Source organism: Podarcis erhardii, assembly GCF_964252035.2.
Source record: "Podarcis erhardii genome assembly, chromosome: 8".
In the NCBI taxonomy this organism is placed as follows: domain Eukaryota; kingdom Metazoa; phylum Chordata; class Lepidosauria; order Squamata; family Lacertidae; genus Podarcis; species Podarcis erhardii.
The window spans coordinates 72,329,238-72,351,455 of NC_138499.1; positions in this window are offsets into that span (position 1 = coordinate 72,329,238).

Genomic DNA, 22,218 nt, shown 5'->3' on the forward strand with positions numbered 1-22,218 from the left:
AGAATAATGACTCAGCTCCTAAATTTTAATGCAACTTCATATACCAATGCAATGGGAGTGGCTCTGTATCTGGAACCTCTTGATATATTATTGGCAATACTGAAGTCCTTGGAGCAGTCTCCTTTATTTAATGGAGGTAGGGTAAATACTAGCTGATCCTGCTTTAGGCATCTTAAAAGGCTTGTTCATATGTTACACATGTACAAACATTTGTGTGAAGTGTGCATAGTGGTTGATTTGTAAAGCTCAGCTATTTTGTAGGCAGATACACAGGCTCTACATATGGTAAACATAGTGTATGAGTGTTCTTGGGAACACAAATTGTACACTCATTGAATGTAACTTGTCAATGCCCAAAAAAGATTTGATTTCTCTCATCTCTATTGCTCCCACTTATTCCAGGAAAAAGTTGAGGGTGAACATTAGCAACTGCAGCTTTCTTCACTAGAGTGGGATCAAACAAAGTTTTCCTTTTGAAATTTAGAAAACACTTGATCTAAATCAGTGTTTGCCAAACTTGGGTCTACAGTTGTTTTTGGACTCCAGTTCCCATAATCCTTGACCACTAGTATCACAAGCTAGGGATGATGGGATTTGTAGTGCAGAAACAGCTGGAGACCTAAGTTTGGGAAAACATTACTCTAGATTAATGATGATTAGGCTCTTATCACATGGGCAGAACAACCACCATCTTGAGGAATTTGCTATCCTTATAAAAAACTTCAATGTATCTCCTGAACAAGAGCCTCAACTGTTGCCTGAAATGTTTGCTCCAGACATAAATTTATTATAATTGGAATCCAGAGTCTTATCAATTTTGTCCACTGTGAGGAGAATTTATCACCAGCCTGAAACTGCCAGCAAGACAGCAAGCATTGCACTATGCATGTCCGTAGGTGGACGGGGAGGACAGGTGTCAAAACAAAACCTAACAACCTGCATTGATGTGTGGAATCCCTCCAAGAAATGTTGCTAGTATTATTTAAAGTCTTTTAATTCTCCTTGAAATTTCTCAGATGTTTCATTCAAACAGACACCCCCAAATTTACCACACACACAAATCACTTTATGGACAATTTTGTGACAGCTCTGTTTTATTTTTAGATGTAAGAGTAGTACTGGCCAGTGACTTGATAGTGGACTCAATTCTTTCTCTGTTCTCCATCTCACATTCCTTCTACATAACTTGTTTGCACCAGCCAAATGAGATACACGGGGTCAGATTCAACTAGGTTGTTCCAGAAAGAGAAGCCAGCACAATGAGTCCTGCTAGTGCAGTGGAACTTTCCCTGCCTCTCCTCCCCACTCTGACCCCAAATCTTCCCAAGAGGGTTAGGATAAACCTCAGAACATGGCAGGGAACAGGGATAATTGTTTCATTGAGCAAGTATGAATGCTTGCAGTGATGGAATCATCAGTGCAACATTGAATTTCACCAACTCAGCTACATTAGTAAAGAAAAGGCGTTTTATAGGCGTTATAACACTGTGACACCAGATGGTGCTGTGGAGTCCTGTCTTTCACCAACGTGATTTCCCATTATGAAGTTTACAATGTATTTTCCTAGAATGCTTTTTTTTAATGTGTCTAAATCCAATCTACATCTATTTCTACAGCAGGGGTGGAGGACCTGCGGGCCTCTGGACGTTTCTGGATACAGCTCCTATCATGTCAAACCAGTTGAGGTTGATAGAAGCTGGAATCCAACAGCATATGCAGAGCCACAGATTCCTCTTCCACTGCAAAGAATTCAACATAAAGAGTTCAACATAATTCATGGGCACATCCATGTCTTTTTGTTTCTCTAGCCAGACATACTGGTATGAGCAGAAATGTTTCCCATCCTCCCCCTCATCTGCTTCCTGGTTTCCACTGAGCAAAATATATACATATTAACATCTCATTCTGCATTATGCTTTCTGAAGGATATTTTGGTGCAATTGAATCACCCCACTTATTCACTGATATCTAATATCTATTTCCTTTTATTCCTGTATTTTATCCCTTGTGTCTGGCTAATGGATGGAATAACACTAATAATAGACATCAGTATAGAAATGGATCCATTATTGCATTTATTGTGGTATGTAAGACATTTGGCTGTGAGTTTCTAATAAATGCTTTTGTATGTTAAGACCAACTCTGCGTTAAAAAGATGTCTGCAAATGTAACATGAAGGCTGGCAGCATCAACCACGCCATGTGGAAATCCATTGTAGACGACTGCAGTGCCTTGAGACTGACAGTCAGGTCATATATCCATAGCAGTGAGGAGAGGAGGAATGACCACTGGGAGGAGAGCAAGGAGAAGAAATCCCATGATGCATCTGAAGCAGCACAACCGGATGCCTTCACCTGCCCCAGCTGCAACAAAACATGTCTCTCCTGTATCGATCTCTCCAGCCACAGCAAGCATTGTAACTTTACAAAGATTTGATTTCACCCCCAAAGGTGCACTCCTCCATTGTCTCCTGAGACAGACAGATGCCTGAAAAATGCTAGATTAACAACTGTAATTTACTATGCCACAAATGGCAAGGCAGATGGTGCTGTGGTCTAAACCACTGAGCCTCTTGGGCTTGCCGATCAGAAGGTTGGTGGTTTGAATCCTTGCGACGGGGTGAGCTCCCGTTGCTCTGTCCCAGCTCCTGCCAACTTAGCAGTTTGAAAGCAAGCCAGTCCAAGTAGATAAACAGGTACCACTGTGGTGGGAAGGTAAACAGCATTTCTGTGCGCTCTGGTTTTAGTCACGGTGTTCCGTTGAGCCAGAAGCAGTTTAGACAACATCTCCTGCTGTGGAGAACTGGGAGGCCAAAGTTTGTATGACACTGCAGTGATGTAAAAATGAATTCACTCAAAACCATATTTTTTAATACAGAGGAAACTGCTCCTTAGTATACATAATAAGATTTTGGTGCGACAGCAGGCAAGCAGCCCAGGCAGGCAAGCAAGTGACTGAGCAGATCAGGTGAGCCACAGAGGAATAGACAGTGCAGAAAGGGCATCTCCCCAGGAATAATCTTGCTCTGCCGTCAGTGTGCACCTCATACTGATGCTGCTGTTTTTGCCTCAACAATGTAAGAGTCTGAGGAGGAGGGAATACTGTATTGTAAAGTGTTGCAACCAACCCTGTGACCTGAGGTAAACAGCCACAAGGACGACAGATGATGGTCTCATGCCATCAACACGGAGGGGGTGGTAGGTAGTATTTGACCCTTTGTTGCTAAAAACTGGCACCTGAGGCTTGTATCCAGTGTAGCACTAACACGCTTCCTGTCAGTGATTTCCAATGTGCAATGAGACTTCCCCCACCACTTTTGATTCTGCAGCTCTCTAAATCTGCTCTGGGGGTTCTTGTAATCCTGTGTGCATGCAAGAGAAGGGAAAGCGCCCTGTTGCACAACTGGAAATCCTTGTGTTGATGAGACAAGAGAATGGGATACCTCCCTGAGTTTGCTTATTTCCTTGTGTCTCGCAGTGTGGTGTAGTGGTTAAGAACGGTAGTCTCCTAATCTGGGGAACCGGGTTCGCATCTCCGCTCCTCCACATGCAGCTGCTGGGTGACCTTGGGCCAGTCACCCTTCTCTGAAGTCTCTCAGCCCCACTCACCTCACAGAGTGTTTGTTGTGGGGGAGGAAGGGAAAGGAGAATGTTAGCCGCTTTGAGACTCCTTAAAGGGAGTGAAAGGCGGGATATCAAATCCAAACTCTTCTTCTTCTTTTGTGTCTGTCTATTATTATTATTATTATTATTATTATTATTATTATCATTTAAAAAAAGTTTTGTAAATTTAGCAAGAAAAGGATGGGGAAATGTCTTTTTACATTGTAAGTCTGGCAAAGACTATCTTTTTATTATTGTTATTGATAAGATGGCTGCCATGGGGGGCCTAAAATGGGTGGGTGGCATTGTGGTCCAAACCACTGAGCCTCTTGGGCTTGCCGATCAGAAGGTTGGTGATTCGAATCCCTGCAATGGGGTGAGCTCCCGTTGCTCTGTCCCAGCTCCTGCCAACCTAGCAGTTTGAAAGCAAGCCAGTGCAAGTAGATAAATAGGTACCACTGTGGTGGGAAGGTAAATGGTGTTTCCTTTCTAAAAAAATATTCTTTATTATACATACATAAAGCTTAAACAAAACAATACATACAATATCCGCATACCCAGTATAAACACAACATACATGTTAAACTTCCAACTCTTCTCATTATGCTATATTTACTTATCTGTTGTTGTTGTTTTTAATCTAGACCAATGTTCCCATATATTTTCTCTGTTTTCAATATTTATTCTATATCTGTCAGGAGTTTTATATTATCCATGTAGTTTCCAAGATATTCTTTGAAAATTAACCATTCATTATTGACTTTTTGTGTAGTGTTTCCTCTTATTTTCCTTGTTAATTTTGCAAGATGAAAGTATTTTATCATTTTTCCTAACCAGTCTGTTTTTGTGGGAATTTTATTGCTTTTCCAGTTTTTGGCTATTAAGATCCTCGCCACAGTTGTTGCATACATAAATAAAGGTCTCCAAGGTTTTTTTTTTATTATTATTTCCATAGACATGATACTGAGCAGGTGTTTCCATGCACTCTGGTTTCTGTCACGGTGTCCTGCTGTGCCAGAAGCGGTTTAGTCCTGCTGGCTACACGATCTGGAAAGCTGTCTGGGGACAAACGCCAGTTCCTTCAGCCTGAAGCGAGATGAGCGCTGAATCCCATAGTCAGCTTTGACTGGACTTAACCACCCAGGGGTCCTTTACCTTTATACCTTTACCATGGGGGGGGTGCGCTTTTGCCTGAAAAGCAGGATAAAAAGTATTTAAATAATAAAACAATGCCTTATGTCTCAGCTACTTATCTCCCACATATCTAGAAACTGAAAACACATAATGTGGTGTGATCACATTGCAAGTTTCCTTCTTTCAGCTGTATTTCATTGACTTCCAACACAATTAGGCCACATGCAGTTTTAATGTCATTTTTTAAAAAATACTACATGTTCAACATTTATTTTCTGCCCTTACCATAGAGTTGTTGGTGTTTTTTGAACCACTTGTCTATTTTTGAAATGCCCAAGTCCTTTTTTATATCTAATGGCCTGTTCCCAATGACCTTAAATAAAGGTGATAACCTTTGTCTGCTCTAGTCTTTAGCTACATGAAGTAGGCTGCAACACCCAAGAAAAATGAGGTCAACCTAAAACCACTGTTTAAAACCCTTTGTCCTTAATTATAACTCAGGAACAGAAAGCACTTGGAGGTCAATGCATTCTTCCCCTTACTACCAGCCCCTCACATTGGTGTTTCAATGATATTTATTTCCAGTTCAAAATTATATGACAAAAAAGCCCTCTTCCAAATACTGCTACTCTAGAATCCACCCCATGCTCAGAATTTATCTTTTGATTTAAGGGGGAGGGATAGCAGAGGTTAATGGCAAAAGGAAATGTTGAACATGTCACATGTCGCTGGAACTCTTTGTGAATCTCTCTGTTGGCAACACTTTGTAATTTGTCCCCATGACTGTGGCAGACATATGCCTAGACAACTATCCTGCTGTGGTGTTAATCAGAAGACCCAGAACCTGCTGAGAGGTAGAGTAATTACACCAGGAGAGCTCATCTCTTCTTGAACTCTCCATGGTCCTTCATTTTTCTTAATAGCGAATGGGATACTAATTTTTTAAAAATAAAACATGCACACTCCCACCTTCAGATGTTACCAGTTTCATCTCCATCCACCTTTGATGTGCAAGTTCCCTGATAATGACCAATGAACGGGAATTCTGTCAGTGTCAAAGAAACTGCAGTTTTGCCCAACATTTTGCACCTTGCACCCAACTCTTGAAGGCAACTTTGCAGTTATCTCACTGTGATTTGGTGACAAAGAGAAAAGCTGAATTATGGGTTCAAAACTATTCTCTCAGCTTGCTCCTATTTAACTCAGGCTTTTAAATAACCACTCACTCGGGGGTCTATGGGGAGCAGGAATTATCTCTAGGCAACCAGAGAGAAAAGCTTTTATAAATTGGTTTTTATCCCCTTTAGGACACCTGTGACTAAGATATTTAAGAACAGGTGAGCTAATACGATCTAATGCATGTTTGGGAAGTCATGTTTGATAAATTATTAGATTTAGTCTGTAACTCTATGACCCCTGGGAGGGTGTCTTGGGGGTGACAGGTTACATCAGATCTTTCTCCTAGGTTGCAGGGAGAGCCTCTGATCCTGGTGAGGGAAAATTGATGTTGGAATTCTACTTCTTGAATACATGGCACCTCCACAGCCCTGGCCCCACTGACATTGGAGTTCTAATATTGGCAGAGGCAAAGGGGCCGTGTTAAAGATTGTTGAAGGTGCATCAGAAATGGACTGGGAAAGAGTTCGATCCAAAAATTACAGTGCCTTCCCCATCCACTAACAATCCCCCAAATGTGGGAGAAGAGTATGTCAGCTCAGTTTTTAGTATCGGTTTTTAGTTTTTAGTATTACCACCAAAAAAAGGCCCCCAGGGTGGTTTACAGATATCAGTGAGATGATAAATTGTAAGCCTAAAGGCAGGAACTAAGTGACACATTGCAAAAGGAAAGGGGACTGGGAGGGAGAAGGGAGACTGATGCAGCTGGTCTTTTAGCAGAGTCGACAAAGAGCCGCACTGTTATTTCTCTCTATCTTTCTCCTATTGCTATGAGGACTGACTTCTGATGACAGTGCTAAATATGCTAAGATGGGGGCAATAAGACTGCGCTGGCAAGACTGTTTGTACTCCTGTGCCATCTGAACCGAGGATTTCTACCACTCATATACTTGACCATTATGCTACACCACAAGCTTTGTAGCATTTACTGTGTAGCAAAATGTAGGCAAGTGCATGAGAGTTTTCTACACATTTTGAACAAGCCTTATAATATTCAAAAATATATTGCCCTCCATCTGTATATATTTATTCTAAACTGTCATAACACATAACCACAAAATGTACTATATGTATGTGTGTGAGAGAGATGGTGGATAAACACTGTATTTTCTATAGAAATAATGTGTAGAAATCTAGATAATTGCCTGAATGCAGATCCAAATCTATAAATACAGACTCATAATTTGTAGAAATCTCCACAAGTCAGCTGCAACTCAGTGCAGCTAAATATCACATTATTACTGTGTGTCAGCACCTATTCAATTAACGTGTCAGAGCTGCAGATAAATCTTTGCCTGTAAAAAAGAGCCCAAACAGAAACCTGGGTTTCCCAGAAAGCGTCTGATCAGCAGCTAGCCACAGACTGTATCTCAGAATTGATTTGGCTGTTCTCTGAGAGAGCAAAAGTCTCATCTTGCTACAGTTTCTGCATGGCCACAAGAGATCTTGCTAAACAAATCCCCGTATTGTCACATGGTAGGTTTCTCAACGTTTGCCAATAACTGGAAATTAAATTCCTCCAGCAAAACAGTACCTTTGTAACTCTTAAGAAGTTTGATTCACCAACTACCCTGTCCCCCTTTAGCGACAGAGACAAGGGCTCTTCAGTGTATTCTGTATTATTTTGAAAGCAACTATGCTTGTATGTGTCCATCTCTCCCCTCTGCTAATACCTTGATAAAATGGTTCACCGTTTGATTATGTAAGAATGGGGGAAATTGGATATGTCATATGTTTATTCAGTTATCTGGCATTGGTCTCTTCAGAGTGATCTTTACCTTATAGCTCAGTATTTCTTGAACCCAAAGCACAGCCATAGCAACCTAGTTACATATTTCACCTTCAGCTTATCAAAGCATTCCCCAGTTTTAAGGAAATTTATCGCTATGATTCACAGCTTTTGTGAGTCCTACTGTTTAATCAAAGTAAGTCTGATATTTGATCTAGTATTCTTCTTGTAGCCCAGATGAACAAAGAATTTCTAGAGCCTAGAATAAATTTGCTAGGTGAGATCTGCACTAATATATTGTCTGCCCAGGACACTAGCTGTGTCCAAAATTGGATCTTTCCCATCATTCATATAAACCTTTAGATGATAATTAAAATTCCCCTAGGTGGACAACTGGAAGATAACTTCCATCACAATCTACATGAGAAATTGGCCATGGAAACATACAAAGAGAATGGCTGTCTATCATATTCTTAGAGGGGAAAACGTAGAAGAAAATGAGTTCTCCTTCATTAGATGAGTTACGTTGTTTCAGACCTACTGCAGAAACTGGGAGCTAACCAGAGTGCTGAAAATTCACATTTAACTTTGAGAGTGTTGAAATACGGTTTCGATGGGTTTAAAGTTGCTTTGACCTATTTAGCAAATTTGCATTGACAGCTGACAATCAGGGATAGAAATTCATGTTTTCTGCTTCTGTTAGCCACTTCTGTTACCCATTTAGTCCCATAAGATCAGTGAAACCTATTATGTTTTATTCTACTTGTTTGGAAACCAAGCCTTATGAGGAACGGTTGAGAGAATTGAGTATGTTGAGCCTGGGAAAGAGGAGACTGTGACATGCAAGATGGAGCAAGCTTGTTTTCTCCTGCTCTTAAGGGTAGGACCCATAACAATGAATTCAAGTTATAAGAAAGGAGATTTTGATAAATATCAGGGATAACTTTATGACAATGAGAGCTATTTTGCAGTGGAGCAGACTCCCTCAGGAGGTGGTAAAAAACTCCTTCTGTTGAATTTTATAAGCTGAAGTTGGATGACCATCTGTCATGGATGCTTCCAACTCTACAATTCTATGGTTCTTGGAGAGGATTTGAATACTAAGAGTTTGTCCTAGCAACAAGGGGTAGACTTCCTGCCCAAGCTACAAATGAATTATCTTTACCTGGTTACAAGAAATTTTAGCTAGCAAAATATAAGACAGTAAAATTGCTTTTTTTTCCAGAAAATTGCCCTTCCTTTTTTAAATTTAAAAATACAATTTAATTGTATTCTGATCTGGTGAGCATTATCAGGGGGCTATGGTTGATATTGCATAGGGAGATGCTCAACTAACAAAGAACCTGGTTGGTAACATAGCTATAGTTAAGAGGGGGAAAATGGGGATGAGGTTGCCACTGTTGTATGACCTAATAACCTCTGCAATGTGCTGGACATTGGTTGCTCTTGAAGCCAGTCTTGAAGTTTTGCTTTGTGCAGAATGTGGCAGCCAGTTTGGTGCCCTGTATTAAGTCATATAGTGAAGGTAAACACAGGCATTACAAATCCTACTGGTAACCAGTTTGTTTCCAGCCTAAACTCATGCTGCTGACCTTAGCCTTTAAAAGCCCTATTTGGTCCAGATCTGGGACATCTTGGAATGCACCTTATCTCATACGTATATCACCATTCATTAAGGTCTAGCAATGATGTCCTGTGATGGGTGCCACTTCCCTCAGAGTGATGAGGTTAACATCTCTACACAATAGAATTTCTTTGTTTAAATCAATTTATGGGATGTTTACCAGTTGGCTGAGTGATTCAAGAAAGCAGTGAATATCTCCCCCCCCCCCTCCGTTTTTTGATAGGCATTTCATCATTAGATTTATAGGCATTTTGTATGGTCTGGTGTTGTTAAAAATTCAATTTTAATGGTGGTTAAATTGTTGTTTTTATCTGTATGCTTTATTTTTGTTCCCTGTGTAAAATTTGTAAATGGTGAAAAGTGAATCATAAATCTCTAAATAAAAACACAAAGCAAATAACTAAATTATTGTGTTCACCAGCAAAGAGATGACCTTTAAATATTCAGTGATCTGGCGTTTCCATGAATCAGCATCAAAATGATGTAAGAATGCCACAGATATTACTGGTATTAAGGAATCCAATCAAATTGTCAATTGGTCCCAAAGCAAAAACTTTTGCCTAGATTAATACCAGATGCATTTCTCACTGGGTAAGTAGCATTACAAGACTGCTTAGAAGAATACATGCAGGTCACAAACATGCCTTTTCTTTTTTATGGATCCTTATAAACTTTTCCCATTGATGTCATTTCAGCATGTAGGAGCAGAACCCATGTCCTTTCATATTTCCAGGGACTGGAGACCATGCTTTCATCATTCTAGCCTTTATTATGATGCAACTGCAGAAATATTTAATGCAAGTGCACCAGCTTTCTATAATTATATTTTCATTAAAGTTGTGAAGGGCTATGATAAAAATGTATGATGGAAATTAAATCATAATGACCATACAAAAAACGAGAGAGGCTGATATGGAGCTATGGGTAGTTTTTGAAGAGGACAAGAGAATCCCTTATTCAGTCTATGTGGATAGGTCTCAGGAAACAAAATGGTAGTCTTGATGATGGACAACTGATATGATCCAGCAAAGCAGTCTCCATCCTGTTAGATAAATCAATGAAGTTTGGCTTCAGTATTAGGATAATAAACTTTGCTTCAGCCAACAGTCAAAGTGTGTATGTTTGCAGCCTCCTTTGTGCACACACCCCATGCTGATAAATGTTACTGTATCTTTAATTTGAATAGACTCTTAAGACCAAGCTTCCCAGTTCATTTGTTCAGTTAGAGAAGGTTAAGCTCAGTTGATTGATATTGTACCTATATGGGTGTTTGCTTGTTAATAAAACATCTCTTCTACATTACTACGTTGATTCTGGAATTTCATGTTGGAGACAACACATGGTACCAGGAGTGCAATACACAATTTTGAGAAGGTACTTTGGAATATTTGAAGCTAACACAACAAATCATTTCACAACTCACTACTTGCTGTACTTAAACCTTTTTCCAAACTGCCATTTGCCCTCCCTCAGTGTCACCCCCTGATCACTCTACTCACACATGTGCCATGGTTTGAAATCACCACATTTTCTCTCTCTGTTTCCTTTATTCAAACTTCTGCTGTTTTTTTAAATGAATATCTGTCTCTTTCTCTCTTTCTTTTGCTCCCCTCCCCCACCCTGACTCCACGCAAATCCAGAATTGTGATGAGAACTGCAAATCCTCCAATGGGAGTCTGACAGTGATGACAGCCTTGCATGTTGATGTATATAGGAAGATAATAAGTGCTGCTCCATTTATTTTCCCTTACTGACATAAAAGTAGGAGATAACACATGCTATCTTGCCCTGAGGAGAAGAAACATATCTATCTTCTGAAACAGTAAAGATTCAGACCTGGGGAAGCTTTATCTCCCTGATAACTATCTGAACCTCCTTGGGGACAACCACATCACACTGAGAAAGCTGTGCATCTAGATGATCCTTTAGCAAAGCCTTTGCCATCTTGGTTCAACAATTCCCCAGCTGGGCTAGCTGGGGCTGATAAGAGTTGTTGTCCAAAAGATTTGGATGGCACCAGATTGGCAAAGGCTTCTTTATCAAAGAGTATTTTGGTTTCTGCTTTGAAGAGCAACTGGTATTTATCCTGAATTTCTTAGAGTAAGCACTGTCATGTGTCTTTTAAGCCACTGGTTGCCTCGTCTGTTTATTCATAGCTTTCCATTTAGAACTCCTTTATTATTGCTCTCCATCTTAAAAAAAGTAGTTTGCTTAATCTCCAAGATTTACAGCTGCTCCACAGTCAGAAGACTCTGCTTGCATCTGCTAATTGCACTGTCACTTCAGAGGCCTGGCAGCACATCTGGCTTGATGCATTGTATCTTCAGAGTCTTTCCCTTTCTTTGTCATTTGATAGAATGCAACCTGATTTCAAGCCAGCTCCCAGTACATGTACCACGTTCAGCTTTGCTTTTTACAGTCGACACAATCATCAGAGTTTTGATTTTGTTAGCTTATCTACAAAAGGAGAAATTTTGCTTTAAGGCTTATTCCTTTTTGAAATCACCAGGAAGTTCCTTAGTTAAGACCAGTAGATCAGCACAGTGGCATAGGAAGGGCGTGGGAGTGGGGTGGTCCACCCCAGGTTCCATCCCTGGGGGGGGGGTGACATCGCCATGGGCAGCACCCCCATTGGGATGCTCGCACGCGGGTGGCCACCGCCCCCACTGGGACACTTGTGTGGGTGATGTCCCCCCCCCACTCCAGGTGCCCAAACCTCTAGCTCTGCCACTGGATCAGCATAGCCAGAGAGCTTGTGAGTTCTCTTGGCAGTTGTCATCATATACAATGTGTGCCTCCAACCCTGATAACCTCAGTGGGACTTCTGAATAAGCATGTATCAGATTGGTCCACAAGTCTCGTTCAGACCCAGAAATCAGTTAGCTGCAGCTAGTTCCAGTCCTCTTGCTTTCAATAGGACATAGTGATAGCTAACCCTTTTATTCATTTACAGATAGGTAGCCGTGTTGGTCTGCCATAGTCAAAACAAAACAAATTCCTTCCAGTAGCACCTTAAAGACCAACTAAGTCAGTTCTTGGTATGAGCTTTCGTGTGCATGCACACTTCTTCAGATACACTGAAACAGAAGTTTCCAGACCCTTCTATATAGTGAGAAGGTGGGGAGGGGTATTACTCAGAAGGGTGGTGGGAATGGGTGATTGGCAGATAGCTGTGATGAGCCTGTTGACGACTCTTAACGACTGCAATAGGTCTTACAGGAAAAAGCAAGGGGTGAAAAGGTGAAAAATGGCTTTGTCATGTATAATGAGATAAGAATCCAAGGTCTTTGTTCAGACCAGGTTTCTCCATGGTTTTAAGTTTGGTGATAAGTTGTAATTCAGCAGCTTCTCTTTCCAGTCTATTTCTGAAATTCCTTTGTAGTAAAACAGCTACTTTGAGATCTTGTATAGAATGTCCTGGGAGATTGAAGTGTTCTCCTACTGGTTTCTCTGTCTTGTGATTCCTGATGTCCGATTTATGTCCGTTTATTCTTTGGCGTAAGGTCTGGCCTGTTTGTCCAATATAGAGAGCTGAAGGACACTATTGGCATTTTATGGCATACACAATGTTAGACGATGAGCAATTAAATAGTCCCGAGATGGTATGTGTGATGTTGTTGGGGCCAGTAATGGTGTTGTCCGGGTGTATGTGGCAGCAAAGTTGGCATCTGGGTTTATTGCAGGCTCTGGTGCCAGTGTCCGTGTTAAGTCTGGTTGTAGTATTATTGTGGGTTAGGAGTTGTTTAAGACTGGGTGGCTGTCTGTAGGCAATGAAAGGTCTTCCTCCCAGAGCTTGAGAAAGAGAACTGTCATTGTCCAGGAGAGGTTGCAGATCTCTGATGATGCGTTGTACTGTTTTAACTTGGGAGCTGTATGTGATGACTAGAGGTGTTCTGTTATTTTCTTTTTTGGGTCTGTCTTGCAGCAAGTTCTCTCTGGGTATCAGTCTGGCTCTGTTGATCTGTTGTCTAACTTCATCTGTTGGGTATTTTAGTTCTAAAAAGGTTTGCTGTAGATCTCTTAGGTGAGAGTCTCTGTCTGTAGAATTGGAACAGATGCGGCTGTAACGTAGTGCCTGGCTATATACAATGGACTGTTTGGTATGTTTGGGATGGTAGCTAGAGGCATGTAGATATGTTTGTCGGTCAGTTGGTTTACGGTATAAGGTGGTGTCTATGTGCCCATCCTGTATTTTTATAGTAGTGTCCAAAAAATGTATTTCTTGCATAGATTGATTCATTGTTAGGTTGATTGTGGGGTGAAAATCATTGAGTTTCTGGTGGAAGGTGTTCAGGGTCTGTTGACCATGTGTCCAGATGATAAAAATATCGTCAATGTATCGCAGGTACAAGAGAGGTTTGAGTGGGTAGGAGTTTAGGAAACGTTGTTCTAAATCTGCCATGAAGATGTTGGCATACTGTGGGGCCATGCGGGTGCCCATTGCTGTGCCGCTGATCTGAAGGAACAGGTCATCACCGAATTTGAAGTTGTTGTTTTCCTTTTATTCATTGGTTTTGTTAGGAGGTTGGGGGGTGGGTGTCAATCTGGATGGTGTCCTTGAATCTCTCCTAGGCCTGTATCCAGTGAGGACTAGAATCCAATAGAATAGCTTGTCTTCGTAGTTTCTTTGAAGCGACCATCTTGGGTGGCAGATAAGGCACCAAACTGGGTGGAATCCTTAGCTCAATTCTGAAATAAATTTTAATTTGATTTTCAAGAATATAAACATACAACAAAACCAATTCTGCATCCAAATATCAAGATTACTCTGAAGAAGAAGAAGAGTTTGGATTTGATATTCCACTTTATCACTACCCCAAGGAGTCTCAAAGCGGCTAACATTCTCCTTTCCTTTCCTCCCCCACAACAAACACTCTGTGAGGTGAGTGAGGCTGAGAGACTTCAGAGAAGTGTGACTGGCCCAAGGTCACCCAGCAGCTGCATGTGGAGGAGCTGAGACGTGAACCCGGTTCCCCAGATTATGAGTCTACCGCTCTTAACCACTGCACCACACTGGCTCTCTGAATCTCCTGACTTCCCCCCATCCCTTCCATGAGCCCTTTTGATCCTATTTTCAACTACATATCAATAATTCTCCAATGTTTTTATCTAAGTTATCCATACATTCTTTTACATTACATTTGTGTTTAAAATCCTTCCAGTGTTTCAAACTGCTTCCAATAATCTTGTGTATACATTATAAACTTTCCCCATTCTTCTTAAAAGTTCTTTGCTTCTTGATTTCTGAACTTCCCACTTAATTTTGCCATTTTGGCATAGTCCATCAACTTGGTTTGCCATTCTTCTCTGGTCGGGGTTGTCTCTTCCTTCCATCTCTGGGCTAGTAACGTCCGTGTGGCTGTTGTCGTGTACGTGAACATTTTTTTCTGGTCCTTTGGGATCTCGGTGCCTATAATTCCTAATAAAAATGCTTCTGGTTTTTTAACAAAAGTTACTTTGAGTACTCCTTGTCCCCATTTCATTATATATCGAATCCTTAGTCCAATTCTGGTTTGGGGTGAAGTGGTGCATCACTCCAACTTCAAACAGGTGTGATCTCAGGGTACCCCATTAGAGGGGTCTAAGTGGAAGTCTTTGTCCAGAAGCCAAGTGTGGGGGAGACAGGCTATAGAGCTTTCAGTAACAGTGAAGGGGAGGGTTACCTCTGTAGACCCACATCTCGAGAAGGCCTCAATCCCAGCCACAACTCTGCTTCATCTTCTGCCCTTCATCTGGAGGTTGATAATGGATATACACCCAAGTGCCTAGGGCAAAGCCTACCTATGTCTGTAATCAATAAAAGATGTGGCCAATTTTAAATCCCAGAACATTGCCTTGCTTAGTTTGTTGATACCTATTGTTGTCCTTGCCTTCACCCACAAGGGTGAGGTGCGCTGAGGGTGGGTCCACAATAGAACTCCTACATTTTTATTCCACTGGGAGCCAGTTCTTTCCCCAAACAAAATGTCTCCACTTCGTAATCGGTGTTCTGGCACTTTTCAATTTAACACCAGCATCAGTGGATGCAAAGGCTGCATGATAAATTCTTCCTTCATTTAAATGCCATAATGAAACTAAGCATATATTCTCTTTGTATCTTCTGACACATGATCGAGTATCTCCCATGATTTTTTTATTTTATTTTTTTGGTCTGAAGATTAATAGGAATAAATGCAACTTTTTACAACAGTCAGCATTGTTATTGTCTTCTAATGGTCAAATTTTCCAAGCCACTGGTCCTCTAATCCAGTCTTAGTTGGCATATCCAGGTGAATGAAGCTAGTTGTTTTATGGCATTCCAATTTAATCCGTAATGGATTTTACTCAGAATGATTTCCACTGTAAAATAATTTAATTTCTTTTTTTCACTGTCAGCTACACTGGAGCAAATTCATAGGACGTCCTATGAATTCATTAGTCACAATCATACTGACAGTGATATAAATGAGTGTAGAATTTGAATCCTTGCCTGCGAAAGAAAAACTACATATTTGCACAGATTTGTTTTTCAAAGTCTAATAATAGTTCATTGCCTTTACTGGAAATATCATGTTTTTATTTTGAGCAAGGAACAATAAATGGAATTCTGACCATCTCATTGCACTTCTGGCAGTTATATTCTGGTTACCTAGTAACTAATCTTGCAATGCCCATGCCTCTGTGTAGCTTTTATCCACTTATTTAGTTATGGTTGCTTCTGTTGCCTCTCCATAAAAGGTGGGGAAAGCTTCGGGTAGGAGACAGTTTCTGATAAAGCAATTAATCATTTGTTTTTGGAAAGGATGTTTTTCTTCGCTGGTGGATTTCAGAATTACTGGGCTGCTGACGCAGAACCTGATTTATAACGAGGGCTGCTTCTCTTGCTGCAAAATGGGACAAGAGACTACAAACTAAATCCACAGTCTCAGTTCAGGAAACATTTTGGGACCATCCTAGCAAGCATCAAACGCAGGTGTTTTAAATCTTCTTCACCCTAATTTAAATCTTTTTCTATCACAACTGTAATCTCTGTGCCAACAGGTGCTATAAACAGACTAAGGCCATATGTGTGTACAAGCAGGTTTCTGCATGCATACAGAGGGATTGTGCTCCCCAGACTGAAAAACTGCATCCATATCCTGGATTTCAGGGAAGGATGTTGTAAGGAAGGAAGAAGTCCAGCGGCCCTCTCAGGTCCAAGAGAGGGGAAAGACAGCAGTGCTAGCTGACCACATTTTGAAGTGAAGCATTGCAGGGGGTTGGACTGGATGACCCTCAGGGTCCCTTCCATCTCTACAGTTCTATCATTCTATTAACTCACCTTCCCATTTCTCACAAGCCCCAAGTCCAAGGTTACCTAACATCAGCACTGTTGATTGCACAGTGCCTGACTAGTCAGGTTGTGGTTGAAAGCATTGATCTCTTGGTAAGAGAAGATGACCTGAATCCAGACTTCCTCTACCTCCTACTGTCAAATCCAGATAATCAGAGCTGTTGCTGACATAACTTTATGACCATCGCTCCATAGCAATTGTGTTATACACTTCCATTCACCATATAGATGGGTTTATGAAGCATTTCTGTATCCTTCTGCTGTGCTGAAGAAGAATTTCACGAAACAGTGGGTATATCCAGAATCACTGTTCACTACGTCTGTTTGCGGACCATTTCGGCAGCGTTGGACGTCATAAAACAAAGATTTATGGCTCGTTTTCACCAGATAAGAATCTGACCCATTGCTTCTTTCAGAGACTTGTAAGACTTATGTTTATTTGGTTTTATGTTTTCAAGAGACTCCATCAAGAGCGCATAGTTTGTGATTTTCAGAGATTTATAAGATTTCTGTTTATTTGGTTTTTCAGAGAGTGAATATTTCAAATATTCATAGCTGTCAACATCTTCCTTTTTTTAAAGGGAAATTCCCTTATTCCGAATAGGATTCCTCACAAGAAAAGGGAAAAGTTGACAGCTATGCATATATTTCATACGGTTCAATGTTCTGTATAGATTATATAAAGAGTTTATATTGACATCGCATTGTTGTACTTGGTCATCAAGTTGCCTTGGATATTACTGAGTCTGTCTGCAGTGGCAGAGGAAGCTGCTCGGGTGCCAGGGGTGGAGTGCCCAGGGGTGGAGCGAGCAGCCCATAGGGGCAGGGTGTACCACAGGACCTCCGGAGTCTGCCTGCCTCTTCCCACTCAGCCGCCCTACAGCTGGGCAGTGGGGAGGCAGTGGGCAAACAGTTTGTTTTTTTTTTTTTATATATAAATATTTATTAAAGTTTTTAAATATAAATGCACACATAATAAACAGTCTTACTTCTATCACAGACATAATTTCATCACTTCTTTGGGCTCCCTCACGTCTCCCGCTCCCATTTACATCGTTAAAAGTTTTTTCCAAACAAATTATCAACTTATTTACAATCTCATGTCCACTCATTCAAATATAATCTAGCACTTCTTCCAAAAAATTTTATATTTTCTTTAGTCTCACTTATCATCAAATTTCAAATCTAATTTAGTGGTGGCCAGTTTTTTATAATCTAGCATCCTTCTTAGCATTCAACCAAATTACAATGTTTTTGTAGATACTTCTTGAATTTCTCCCAGTCTTCCTCCATCTTCTCTTCTCCCAGGTCACGGATTCTGCCAGTCATCTCGGCCAGTTGCATATAGTCCATCAGTTGCACCTGCCACTCTTCCAGTGTGGGTAGATCTTGAGTTTTCCAGTTTTTTGCGATGAGTATCCTTGCTGCCGTTGTTGCATACATGAAGAATGTTCGGTCCTTCTTTAACAAAGTTAAGGCAGTGGGCAAACAGTTTGGGCAGTGTGGAGCCTGCGCACACACAAGCCACCATGTCTCTCCCAGGAGAGATGTGTGGCTTGGGTGCACTGCAGGCCCCGTGGTGAGTGCCACCTGGCATTTTGTCACCTCCTTCAGTGGTGACACCCGAAGTGGCCCGCAGCTGTCTGGCTCTGCCCCTGTCTGTCTGGATAATCTATACACATAGAACACAACCTTTCAGCATAAACTAGTGCATAGAATGCTGATATCTGAATGGGAGCCATCATTCCTTAAAATATGTAAATGCATGTACATTTCCTCTCACTCTCTTTATGTCTAATTATAATTAAAGTGCTTCTTCATTCTTCTTGTGTGTGCAGGCATTTGTCATAACCACACTATAGCCATTACTCAAGCTCTGGCATCTTCCTACATCTGGCCCACTGCCGGACCTAACAGATAAATTATTGTCATCACTTCTTTACCTCAAAACTACAGAATCCACACATGCACTCTTTTTCATTATTCTGATTTCTCAGCACTTGAGTTTATCTCCATTTTCCTTTGTAGGAAAATTTACTGTTTACTGTGCATCACACATAGGTGGTTGGGTTATAGAACTTAACGTGCTGCAGGTGTTTCCAGTCAAACCAGTTGTTTTTTTATATATATAATAATATTTATTAAAGTTTCAAAAGAATTACAAAAATGAAAAAAGAAAAAGAAAACAAAAAAATACAAAATACAGAAAAAGTAAAAAAGAAATTAAAAACATTTCAATCTTTCCATGTCTTATCTTTCTTTTACTTATTTCCCTGACCTCCTCACACCTCCCTCTTTTGTATTCTAGTTCAATTTTTGTTTCAGCAAATCCTTACCCTTTTTGCATTTATCTTGATACTTTATCATAATATATTATAACTTTACATTTTTACATGTTAACAATCCATTTTTACGTACCCCTTAACCACCTCCAGTCAAACCAGTTTGATCCCTTTAATTAAGAGATTGTCAAAATGTGTACTATGGCATTGGATCTACCTGTTATCCTGGCAAACATGCTTCCAACCTAGGAAGATGCTTCCAGAAAGATCCCCATCTAAATTCCCCTCTAGAGTTTGGAGTTCCAAATCACATGCCATTGCTTCAGAAGTAGAACTCATGCAATAGGAACTCACTATCATTCTATTTTCTTGTTCTCTGTAAGGATGGCTATGGAATCTATCTGCAATCCTTCCTCTATTCTGGATTAACCAGAACCAACCCCCCCTGGCAGGTTGCCAGGAATGGATACGACAGGGAAAAGTCCTTAGCCAGTGGTGGAGCAAGCCAACTGGGCACCTGGGGCGGCATGTGTGCCCTGCGCCCGGTGGCAGGGCCAGCTGCCTGCGGGGCGGGGTGAACCAGGGTAGGAAGCTCTGCAGGGCCTCTGAGGAGTCTGCCTGCCTCCTCCCACTGAGACTCCCTACAGTTGAGGGGGAGGCAGTGGGCAGACTGGGGCAACGCAGAGCCTGCGGACACCCAAGCCACAGCATTACTCCCAAGAGCAACGCGTGGCTCGGGCACGCTGTAGGCCCCGCAGTGAGTGCCGCCCAGCATTTTGTCACCCCCCTCAGTGGTGACACTCGGGGTGACTCACCCCCACCGCACCCCCTTTCCTCCGCCCCAGTCCTTACCATCTGCTTTTTATTCAATATTCATAGAGAAAGACTTGGGAATGTAGCCTCTCAGAATAATGGCATTGACCCAAGTAAATCTCCACCCCCTCTTCTGTCCCACTTCCTCATTCGTCACTTCTACAGGTGCCGCTAAGTGCCCTCTGTCTTTGATTCCTTTGCTCTCCTACTTTTAAGGTGCGCAGGTTTCTGGGAGATGGTGGGTCTGAAATGCTTTCTAGTGATAACATGTCAGCTAGCTGCTCCAGCTCTGCCTCCTCCTCCTCTTTCCCCATGATTTCCCAACTTCCCCTTCATCATCCTCTGAGCTGTCACCTCTTCAAACCCCTGTTGTAATTCTGAACTGTCTTCTCCTCCTCCTCTTGAAGGGTCAGGCTAGGGAGGCGGTCTCCACCATTCCTCTTCTGCCCTGTCCCTGACAGTGTGTGTGTGTGTGTGTGTGTGTGTGTGTGTGTGTGTTGCAGAATCACACACACAAACAACAGCAAGGCACTCGAGTCTCTAGAAAAACTCCAGTGGAGGTTCATTTGCACAGCTTCCTCCATTGAGAGAGAAAATGGTTTCTTTATTTAATACAACAAATTGCACGTCAAAGTGCAAGTAGATAAATAGGTACCACTCCAGCGGGAAGGTAAACAGTGTTTCTGTGCACTACTCTGGTTTGCAAGAAGTGGCTTAGTCATGCTGGCCACATGACCCAGAAGCTGTACACCTTGGCTAATAAAGCAAGATGAACGCCGCAACCCCAGAGTCGGCCACGACTGGACCTAATGGTCAGGGGTCCCTTTACCTTTACCTAGCACTTCAGTCTGTATGCAGTAATATCACAGAAGATACAACAGAGATTAAAAAAAAAAATCAATTGAAATTAAACATAAAATCAGAATCTAGCAGCCATGCAGCACCAACATAGTCCATTACTGAAATTGGTAACATTTCAACTAGAGCTTAGGTCGCATTCACACCATGTATTTAATGCACATGGCTTCCCCCAAAGGAGCCTGGGAACTGTAGTCTGTTAAGGAAGCAGGGCATTGTAGCTTGGTGAGGGGTAAACAACAGTTCCCATGATTCTTTGGGAAAAGACATGTGCTTTAAATATGTTTTCTATCCATTGTTTGGATGTGTACAAAGGAAGCTGACCCCCAATATGGTTGCACTTTCTCTCGGCAGCCTCAATAAACAATGAAGGTTGCTGCTACCTTCCTTGTGTACAGCTGAGATCAGGCTGCCTTTTCTTCACTAAGATGTGTACCACTTATATATACCGTATTTTTCGCTCTGTAAGGCGCACCTGTCAAAAAGACGCACCTAGTTTTTGGAGGAGGAAAACAAGAAAAAAAATATTCTGAATCTCAGAAGACAGAACAGGAAGAGGGATCGCTGCGCAGTGAAAGCAACAATCCCTCTTGCTGTTCTGGCTTCTGGGATAGCTGTGCAGCCTGCATTCGCTCCATAAGACGCACACACATTTCCCCTTACTTTTTAGGAGGAAAAAGGGAGTCTTATAGAGCAAAAAATACGGCAATTGCATGGAAAATATGCACTATGACTGGCCCCAAATCCTGTGTTTGTTTGTTTCTTTGTTTTGAGGGGAACCCTGCATTTAACAATGCATGTTAATTCCCCTGATTTCAATATGGCAATGGGTATGCCTAGTTTTTGTTGCATCTCAAATAAAGATAAACACACTGGGTATAATGCTCATCCCTTAAATGTGTGTGTGTGTTTTGAAAGGAGAGTATTTACTTCCCCCCAGCAACTGCTTGGGTCTCTGTAGGTTAATCCAACTCACATTTTGAGATCCTATGTTTTATTTCAGGAGGGGTAGTGGAATTTTTTTTTTAAAAAAATGCTTAGCTACTGCATGGCTTTGCAATGCCCTTCTACAGGAAATTGAGAACAGCAGAGTGACTGTATTTTCCAGTCAAAATTAAAAACCCATTCGTTCAGCTTGACTTATGCTTAGCGACAGAACTGAGTATTTCTCGCTGTGACATGAATACATGGAAGACCAGCTATGAAGCTATACAAAATTACGTTACATTGTATGGTGAAGCTGGCGTTGTCCACCTTTTCCCCCTAAAGTTATTATTAATCCAGTGGTTTAATGCAATTTTTGTTCAGCGTTATATTCTTAACTAAACATGAATGGCATAATATGAGATGGTAATATCCTAACATAAATAAAACATGAGTGGGTCGCCCCCCCCCCCAACACTACAGGTGTAAAATGTCACTAATGAAGAATTAATGTGATGTTAATTACTTGGATTTGTTTAGGCGTAGAATATAAGAGGAAATGGGGAGGGGGTTTGACAGGTGGGGGAAAAGCAATTTGACAATGCAATTGCTTTCGAGGCAATACTGCATCCGTTTCCAACTCTCTCTTTTTGTGCCCTGTAAAAATCAAACAGCATTTGTTGAAACCGTGAATAAAATGTGCAGGTCGAGAGGCAGAATTTCTTTTAAGCTTTTATGGAGTTGTAAAAGAGGTAGTTTAAAAT